General features: G+C 42.8%; 1 protein-coding gene across 3 annotated transcripts in view; it reads left to right on the top strand.

The window, feature by feature from the left end:
- The first annotated feature begins 8,506 nt into the window (after positions 1-8,506).
- RMDN2 (regulator of microtubule dynamics 2) overlaps positions 8,507-9,037 on the top strand; it is a 61,520-nt gene continuing 60,989 nt past the window's right edge. The window contains exon 1 of one of the 3 annotated variants that reach the window (XM_029937927.1): positions 8,507-8,540. The gene's annotated coding sequence lies outside the window, so the exon portion shown is untranslated. Of the gene's footprint in view, positions 8,541-8,863; positions 9,026-9,037 lie in introns of those variants that run through there. The other 2 variants (XM_029937928.1, XM_029937926.1) reach the window with 2 other exon arrangements.

Raw genomic sequence — 9,037 nt, 5'->3', positions numbered from 1 at the left:
ATCGGAGTTTCATTTGGTTTCTTGTTCAACGTAGTCTTTGAACCTCTGTTTTGCACAAAACACCAAAAATGAATAAAGAACATATTTAATAGTAGTTTCTGTGGGGGCGCCTGGGTGGCTCAGTCGGTTAAGCGTCCACCTTAGGCTCAGGTCATGATCTCACGGTTCGTGGGTTGAGCCCCACGTGGGGCTCTGTGCTGACAGAGCCTGGAGCCTACTTCAGATTCTGTATCTCCCTCTCTCTCTGACCCTCCCCTGCTCGCACTGTCTCTCAAAACAACAACAACAAAAAAGACATAAAAAAAGATAGTAGTTCCTCCAGTATCAGGTATCAGGCTGCCTGATCGCATTTTTCCTTCAGAAATACTGCTACATGCAAAGTTTCGCATATTATTCAAGTCAGAATAATATTTTGAAATGCAAATCCCTAGGCCACATCTCAAAGTTAAGAATCTGAAGGCTTGGTGGTCAGAGAACCTACAAAATAAGTAAGCAGTGCGGCTGATAGACATGCACATAAATTCCCCGATCGCTCGGTTTACTATATTCATTACAAATGCTACCTACAAGATTTAGTTAGTGGGCCTTGCATAGCAGAAACACCAGTTACACTAAGCTTTTTTGAAGTATCCATATATTTAGAAAGAATTTCAAACACCAGATAGTATAATCCAGATAAGAAAAGTAATTTGATAAAAAGACCTAGCTTTGGGCAAAATTTAGGCAAAATAATTGGTGGTATCATTGATATTTGTGTTGTCCCTTCTCAACTTTCCTACAAATTCCCTATTTCATGACCAACAGTCCTTTCTCCTCCATAACCTATATGATCTGGCCTTAACCAATTAGAAAAAACACATTTTTTAAAGAAATCACATAGGTTGGGTACATATGTGCAAACTTGCCAAAACTTCAGGTTGAAAAATAAAGAATTCAGATGCCAAGGTATTTTAATTTGTCCATCAATCTATTTATTCATTCAAGGTGTATATTAATGGGGGCACCCGTGTGGCTCAGTTGGTTGAGTGTCCAACTTCGGCGCAGGTTATGATCTCGCCGTCAGTGAGTTCAAGCCCCATGTCGGGCTCTGTGCTGACAGGTCAGAGCCTGGAGCTTGCTTCAGATTCTATCTCCCTCTCTCTCTTCCCGTCCCCTGCTCACACTCTGTTCTCTCTCTCTTTCAAAAATGAATAAACATTTTTAAAAATTTAAAAAGATGTATATTAATAAATGCCAAGTATTGAGGGTAGAAAAATGAATAAGACATGGCCCATGCTTTAAGAAAAAATTATGTAAACTTAGAAATTAAGAACTCACATCACAGTCTTTTGATGTTGCCATTGCTTAACAAGCCTGCCTTTGGGGTATTTAGTTCTTTAGGAGAATGTTCTGGTGTTTGGGCTATTCACTGTTAATTAAGGGCTGAGATTTTATGAAGTTACATGTCAATTTATAGATCGATGGGCAGCTAGTGGGGGGAGGTCATGAAGGCTGTTAAACATCCTCCAATGGGGAATTCTCCCTACAACAAACAATTCCAAAGCCCCCAAAATCGGTAAGACTGAGGTTGAAAAACCCTGTTCTGAAGAGATCAGAAACCACTAATCTGGGAAATCAGGAGACTCTGTCCCCTTAGTCAGAGGAGCTTTAGTGGTTTCTGCACCAGACTGAGAAATAGTTGGGGAATCAAGAAGCGAAGTCTGTTAAGGGAAATTTTTCTCTTACACCTTTTGGTAGTTCCCCATGTGAGATAAGATAGAAACACCAAAGGGGAGGCAGGATTAAGAAGTTGTTTTTTTTTTTTTTTTAGAAAAATCATTGGTACCACACTATTTAAAAATATTTAGATCAAGTGAAATTTTCATTTTTCCTTCAGATATATGACGCTGTTGGAGCTCTAACCTAAGCCAGAGCGGCAATTATATCATCTTGTTGAGAGATCTTTACAGTTTTTACACCTTAAAAGGAGGAGAAAATAACGTGGCTTATTTTTGGTCATGGCTTCACAATCACAAGTATTTAACAAACCATAATAAGAGAAGTGCCTTTATGTAGAAAGTTAGATTCTCACGATTAAATACATTGTTTTAAACTACTGTCATTTAGGAAAGTTGCCTTGCATTTTCCTATGTGAATATCTCAACGATCAAAATTAGTTTAATAGTCTTTCATTTATTAAATAAGATACCCTTTGAGTTATACTTCCTGGACCATGACTGACTAGCCAGAAGAAAAGTCCCTCCCAGGACAAGTCTGTTTGCGAAGGGGGAGGGGCCCATTACACAGCCAGAGGATACTTCATTACTGCCGGGAATTGACTTTTTTGTCTTTAAGCAGCGTTAGAGCCATCGTTTTGCCTCAGATGAGAAAGTCAGAGAGTCCTTTAACTGAATGGATAGTTCTTTTCTTAGAAAACTCAGCAAATCCTGTGGTTGGAGATAGGAAGAATTTTTTTTTTTTTAATTAGCTGGTAAGCCAATGCAATAGCTAGAAGGGTCTCTCTTTCCACTGGACAGTTATTAGCTGCTGCAGCTGACAGGAACAAGTCCACTTTATTTTTTCCCTAAGTGGAAATCGCTAAGGCCATGGCTACAGATTGCTGATAGCCTGATACCAGCCGTTCCTGAGTGAGAATTCAGCTGAAACCACATAGTACGTTATTGTATAGATTACAAAGGATTTTAGGGGGCTCCTTAGAAAACAAATCACTATTTATGGCGTGATTTTCTCAAGATATGTTCTAAGTTCCAAACAAACCACAATTATTTTGGACCATAATACCTATGGGTTAGTCACCTGCTTTATGAAGCGAGCTTTCTTCAAAAATCATTACCATAATGAATTTCAATCTTCATCTTTTTTTAGGTTCACTTTTCTGAATGAGAGTCTACATGTCTTAATTATAAGGATGGGACTACAATCTTCATAAAATGGAAAAAGTTTAAACAATGATTGGTTAATTAATGGGTCTCTACTGCGGCATAGAGTGGATTCTTCCTACAGATTTATTTGCATACTAAGAGGTTGCTTCTACTGGACAATTTTTTGAAAGAGATCTGCTCCCAGGGAGAAAATGGCTTATCTTTGTATAGTCTGAGGACAGTAGGTCTGGGAAACCGCTAACCCAAATTCTCCCCAGCAGAACCTCCTGCAAAAATTTACGTATCACTGAAATTCAAAACGAAATCTTTTGGTCTACGTATTATAATTAAAACTATCCAGTTATTTTAACTACTTTGTACATACATGTATTGCAACAGGGTTTTGCCTAACTGATGAACATTTGACTTTATTTCGAATCTGCCACGATGAAACTGACCTTGCCCTGTGAGGCTGACAAATAAATCAGCAAAAATGTCCCTGAACATTTTCTCTCGGGATGAAGAAAAAAGCCAGAAGGGAGGGGGGCAAAATTACTCTTTACTCTGAATCTGGTGAGTTCCATTTTCAAGTGGATACAAGGCTGTGCTTTGAACAGGCTGACCAAAAAAGAAAAAAATCAGTGTAAAGATGTGACTGACTTACAAAGCCTTCTGCAATTTCTGAAGAAATTTTATTCCTATCTTCGAGTGTGCCAGAAAAACTGCTGATCATCACTGAAAAAGGTTAGTATCAATCGGGCAAAGTATATGCCTTTCTGCAAATGACTTACTTCACTGAACAAAATTTAATTTTTCTAGCAAAACAGAAAGTTTCTAATATGAATTCCATATTTCAATGAGGTAGCCATACTTAATAAATCATTTCAACATTAACTTGCTAACTAGTATTACATAAATATGGTTGCTAATTTTTCTTTCATACATACTTTTCTAAAATACACTTTAAGATTTATTCAGCATGGGACTATTGGGTCAACTATTTCATTGCCTGTGATGAAATAAGTAGTGATGAATAAGTAGTTTATTACACTAATTACTTCAGCTTGTGGAAACAGTTAATAAAATTATTCTTATGCCTTTTTCAAAGAAGATCCTTTTCCAGGAACTTTGGAAAGTCCAATTTAGTCATAGTAATCTCCTAACTTGGGGGGGGGGAGGGTAACTTTCTTGTGTTCTGGGGATCCTCCAAAAGGAAAAATTCCCCCCAAACACCCTGCTTGTATTAGACACAGCATTATTTTTCCTCTTTTCCCAAGTCTATTCCTAGACTGACCTGAACACGGTAGACTCATCATAATTCTGTATGGACTCTGTGGTTTAAAGGTAATGGCAACCCCTAAAGAGAAGCTCCCCATGGGATAAAGTGCTCTGTTCTGGAGGGTCAGTCCCTCCTGTAAGAGGCAGTGAGGGATAAACCCCCAAATAACTGGGGTGGGAGGTGCAGACGGGACAATATCACGCAAGAACTGCTGTAATGTGCTTAGGAATGGTGCTAAGATGAGCCTCCTTTGTCAAGTGGTCCATCAGGCATGGAGGCCTGCAGTCTAGGCTGGGCTCACAGGGCATGGTCAAAAGGAAAGGCTCTCAGACAAAGCTCAGTTTGATTATTGCCTCTAAAGTTTATTTATTTATTTTGACAGAGAGAAAGAGAGAGCAGGGGAGGGGCAGAGAGAGGCAAGGAGAGAGAATCCAAGCAGGCTCCTTGCTGACAACACAGATCCTGATGTAGAGCTCCAACTCAGGAACCGTGAGATCATGACCTGAGCTGAAGTTGATGCTTCCCAGGCACCCCTGATTATTGCCTCTAAAAGTGACTGTGTGGCCGGGGCCAAGTGTCTTCACCTCTCCAAGCCTTGGTTTCCTCACCTGCAATGTTGTTTATCTCACTGCATTGCTGGGAAGATGGAAAAAGATAATTCGTATAAAGAAGGAAGCAAGAAGTGAGTGCAACACATGATCAGTATTTTTGCTGTGGTTGTTGGCTGTCCCTCCAGGTTCCAGATCTGACTTGCGAAACTTGGAGCTTCATGCATCCTCCACTGCCGCTCTTTGTCTATGCAGCTAGCCTTGGACCTCTGAGTTCTCTCTCTCTTTGTGGTTAGTGTGTTCTTAATTTGAAAATAATTTCTTCAGGGTGCCTGGGTGGCTCAATCAGTTGAGCATCTGACTTCGGCTCAGGTCATGATCTTACAGTTCGTGGGTTTGAGCCCCGCATCAGGCTCTGTGCTGACAGCTAGTTCAGAGCCTGGAGCCTGTCTTCAGATTCTGTGTGTCCCTCTCTCTCTGCCCCTCTCCTGCTCATGCTATCTCTCTCTCAAAAATAAATAAAACATTTAAAAAATAATAAAATAATTTCTTCAGCTAATTATCAATAAACTACTTCTTAACCCCAGCATGGAGGAGAAGGTAGATTTTGCTGTCTTGAGGTAGGCGTTGGGGGTGATACGGTTGTACCCAGGGTATATACAGCTCAACCTGCAGTTCACAAATGACATTCACATTGTGAATTAGAACATTTGAAGAGAAAAAAAATAAGAGGTATTGGAATGTCAGTTGTAATATCTGACCATCACCAATTCCTGAGCCTTAAAGTAAAATGCAGATCAAATTTCTAGAACGGGAGAGTATATCTTCTCAAGGAAATGGAAGCACAACCCTCGATTGTATTCTAACTAAACAGTTCCTTCACCCTAATATGGTCCATCTAAGTGGATGGGTGAGAAAAAGATTCGGAAATAATTACACAAGGAGATATAAGGGTAGTGAACTATAGAGAAGATTGATAACGATTTTAGGGCTAAAACCAATCTGATCATCTTCCTGATTGCTTCCTGGAAATAAAACCACTTAGATAAAACCCAAGAAGTAAAAATAAAACAAAATAACCTGACCAACCCATGACACGTGCCTTCTATAGGAAGGACTACACATTTCTTAATGCTTTACTCTTGACTATACATATTACTTTCAAAAACATTTGTTTCAAATGTTCATTTTGTGGGGTGTCTGGGTGGCTCAGTCGGCTGAGTGACCGACTTCAGCTCAGGTCATGATCTCACAGTCCATGGGTTTGAACCCCGCATTGGGTTCTGTGCTGGCAGCTCAGAGCCTGGAGCCTGTTTCAGATTCTGTGTCTCCCTCTCTCTCTGCCCCTCCCCCACTCATGCTCTGTCTGTCTCTGTCTCAAAAATAAACATACAAAAAAATTAAAAAATAAATTATTTAGTACCAGGTACGTGCACTGTGTGAGGCACTGGCGATACCAATGAATACATCCTTGCCTTGAAGATGTGCACAATCTCAAGGACACAATCTTTACTGACCAAGCAGTAATAATACAGTGTCCATGACAAAGGTGTATAAAAGGCATCAGGGAGGGATTTCATATTTGTTTAAATCCTTATCCTTCCACAAAAGTTTTGTTGGGGACAGGGATGAAAACGTCTTTTGGCAAGGAGGAACATGTACTGCAAACCTTCTCAAAAGAAGAAGATTAAAGTGGATGAATTGGTTTTTGATAAGCAATAAACAGTAGGGTATTCTAGGCACAGAGAGCAGCCTAAAAGGACACAGAGACTGAGACATACATGGCTTATTGGGGAGATGATACGGCAGTTTGGCTATAGCTGAAGTGTGGGATGATGCGTGGTGGAATGGCAGGCAAAAGCTGGAAAAGCAGGTGAGGACAAACTACGAGGAGCCCGTATGCCACCAGTGCCAGAGAATGGTAGCCCTGAGTTAAAAGGGTCTCCGTCAGTTACAGCCGCCATAACAAATTACCATAGACTGGGTGGCTTAAATGGCATGTCTTTCTCCTGGTCCTGGAGGCTGGAGAGATCACGGTACCAGTATGGTTGGGTTCTGGTAAAAGTGCTTTTTCAGACAGCAGTCAAATGGCTTCTTGTCATCCCCTCACTAGGTAGAAAAAGTGAGCTCATCTCTTACTCTTCTTGTAACAGCAGTAATCCTACTCAGGAGGGCTGCAACTTTGTGACCTAATTATCTCCTACAGGCCCCACCCCCAATCACATCACTTTGGGGATTAGGGCTTAAACATATGAACTTGGGGGAACACAAACATTTCAACTCTGAAATTCCTTCTGGTTGTGCACCCCTCCCTTTCATAGTTCCTTTTATGCTACTCTCCGAGTAAGGGTGGGGAGTCATTTCTTCTTTTATCATCCCTACAACAGTGTCTAGCTCCTCTCTGTGCTCTGTAGTTTGAACTTTACCAAAGATCAAGGACTACCACTATCTCAGGTTCCACTTCTCAGATAAGTTTTACTGAGCGAGGAACAGAATCAGAGATGCTGGCGCAGGCAGTCAGAGGAACAGGTGTTACACGGGCGGATAGGAGTGGTCCTGCTATTGTACTCTCCTTCCTGAACTTGAAGACAGGTCCACACTAGCCGCCCTCTCCCTCGCAGAGCAGAGAGTAGGTAAGCCTCGTTCTCAGCCCACACTCCATATTTTTTATTGAGAACCTTTTCTACGCTGTGTGCTGAGGACACAGTGGGCTGCTTCTGGAAAAGCTTAAATCTGAAGGTGCTTTAAGCTTCATTTAAGTAGTGTAGAAGAGACCGTATAGTTTCTTTTGTGTCCAAATCTTATATATAAAAATACCCAACGGGCGCCTGGGTGGCTCAGTAGGTTAAGCGTCAGGCTTCAGCTCAGGTCATGATCTCAAGGTTTGTGGGTTCCGGCCCGCGTCGGGCTCTGGTGCTGACAGCTAACTCAGAGCCTGGAGCCTCTCTTTGAATTCTGTGTCTCCCTCTCTCTCTGACTCTCCCCTGCTCCTGCTGTCTCTCTCTGTCTCTCAAAAATAATTAAAAAAACATTAAAAAAAATTTTAAAAACCCAACAATCTAGTATCACCCTGCATAACAGGTTAGCATTATATTGTGTTCTGCTTACGCAAAGCAAATCATTAGCATTGTATTGTAATATGTTTGCAACCCATAGTAAGAGGAGAGTGAAAGTGGTTCCTGGAATGGAGTTCTATACTAGTTTCAAATATTAGAAGTATTGGCCAGCTGTCTTCCAAAATAGATTTCGTTTAAATAAAAGGACTGTGGCTATGGCGAGGCTCATTTAATTCTGTAAAACAGCTTGCTTAAAGCCCAAAAAACACCATATAGTCTTAAGGATCCTATAGCATCCCCATCAATAGAATAGCATTGTATAGATTATAAAAATGAGCCTTTTGATTTTTCACAGAGCAGTTTTTGTTTTGTTTTTTGTAAATAGGAGTGACCCGTTTTTTTTTTTTAACTCCATTCAGTACATTGGTGGGGAACTTCGTAATCAAGACTGTTTTCTACGAGCCTAAATTTAAAGCTCAAAGTGAGGGCAAGACAAAGGAGTGAGAGTGGTTTCTGACTTTATTTGGCAGTTTGCTTTCATTGTACAAACCATGGAACGTGACGCTGGGTAAAATCTCAAATGTTGGGCATCCGAGAAAACAGTGGTTTTAGTCTAAAGGCAGCTCAGAATGGTGGGGGTACGAAGAGGTTGAGGTTTTCTTTATTAAAAGGGAACGTGAGCCTAAGTCAGGAAAACGTGGCTGCGGGACACGATTACTAATTAGTGTATGACGTCTGCGCTACCCTGTATTGCAGATCAAAGTTCAAGGTTGTGCCCCGAGGGAGGAAACAAAGGGTAGGCTGCGGAATGGGGGGTGGGGGAGGGGGTGTTGGGTGCGGGAGAGGGTCAGGGACCAGCCGGTTCGGGGAGCGGCAGAGATGGGACGGAAGGCGCAGAGCCAGGCGCACGGGTGGCTCGGAGCCAGGGCCGGCAGCCCCGGGGGAGACGGGCCTGGAGGGGAGGCGGCATCCCGGGAACAACGCGCGATGCGGGCCGAGGCGCCCGGGGAGCGCACTCTCCTGGGAAAGGTGCGCTGGGCGCCGCCCGGGAAAGTCAAACCCCCGCGGGAAGAGGCGGGAGCCGTAGGGCCAGCGGCCGCGGGCTCCTCCCCCGGCGCCTCCGCTATCTGGGTCAGGACGCGGCGGCCGCGGGGCCGGTCCGGGGGACCCACGGGCTCTGGGCTGCTGTCCGCCCGCCGCTCCGCTCCGCTCCCGTCCGCTCGGCCGCAGGTCCCCGGTCCTGGTTCTCCGACAGCGGAGGGGCCCATCGGGCGAAGTCAGGTGCGTGCCGAG

Source organism: Suricata suricatta, chromosome 4, assembly GCF_006229205.1.
Source record: "Suricata suricatta isolate VVHF042 chromosome 4, meerkat_22Aug2017_6uvM2_HiC, whole genome shotgun sequence".
NCBI lineage: Eukaryota > Metazoa > Chordata > Mammalia > Carnivora > Herpestidae > Suricata > Suricata suricatta.
Note: the sequence above shows the minus strand (reverse complement) of the source record. Positions and strands in the feature narration are given on the sequence as shown.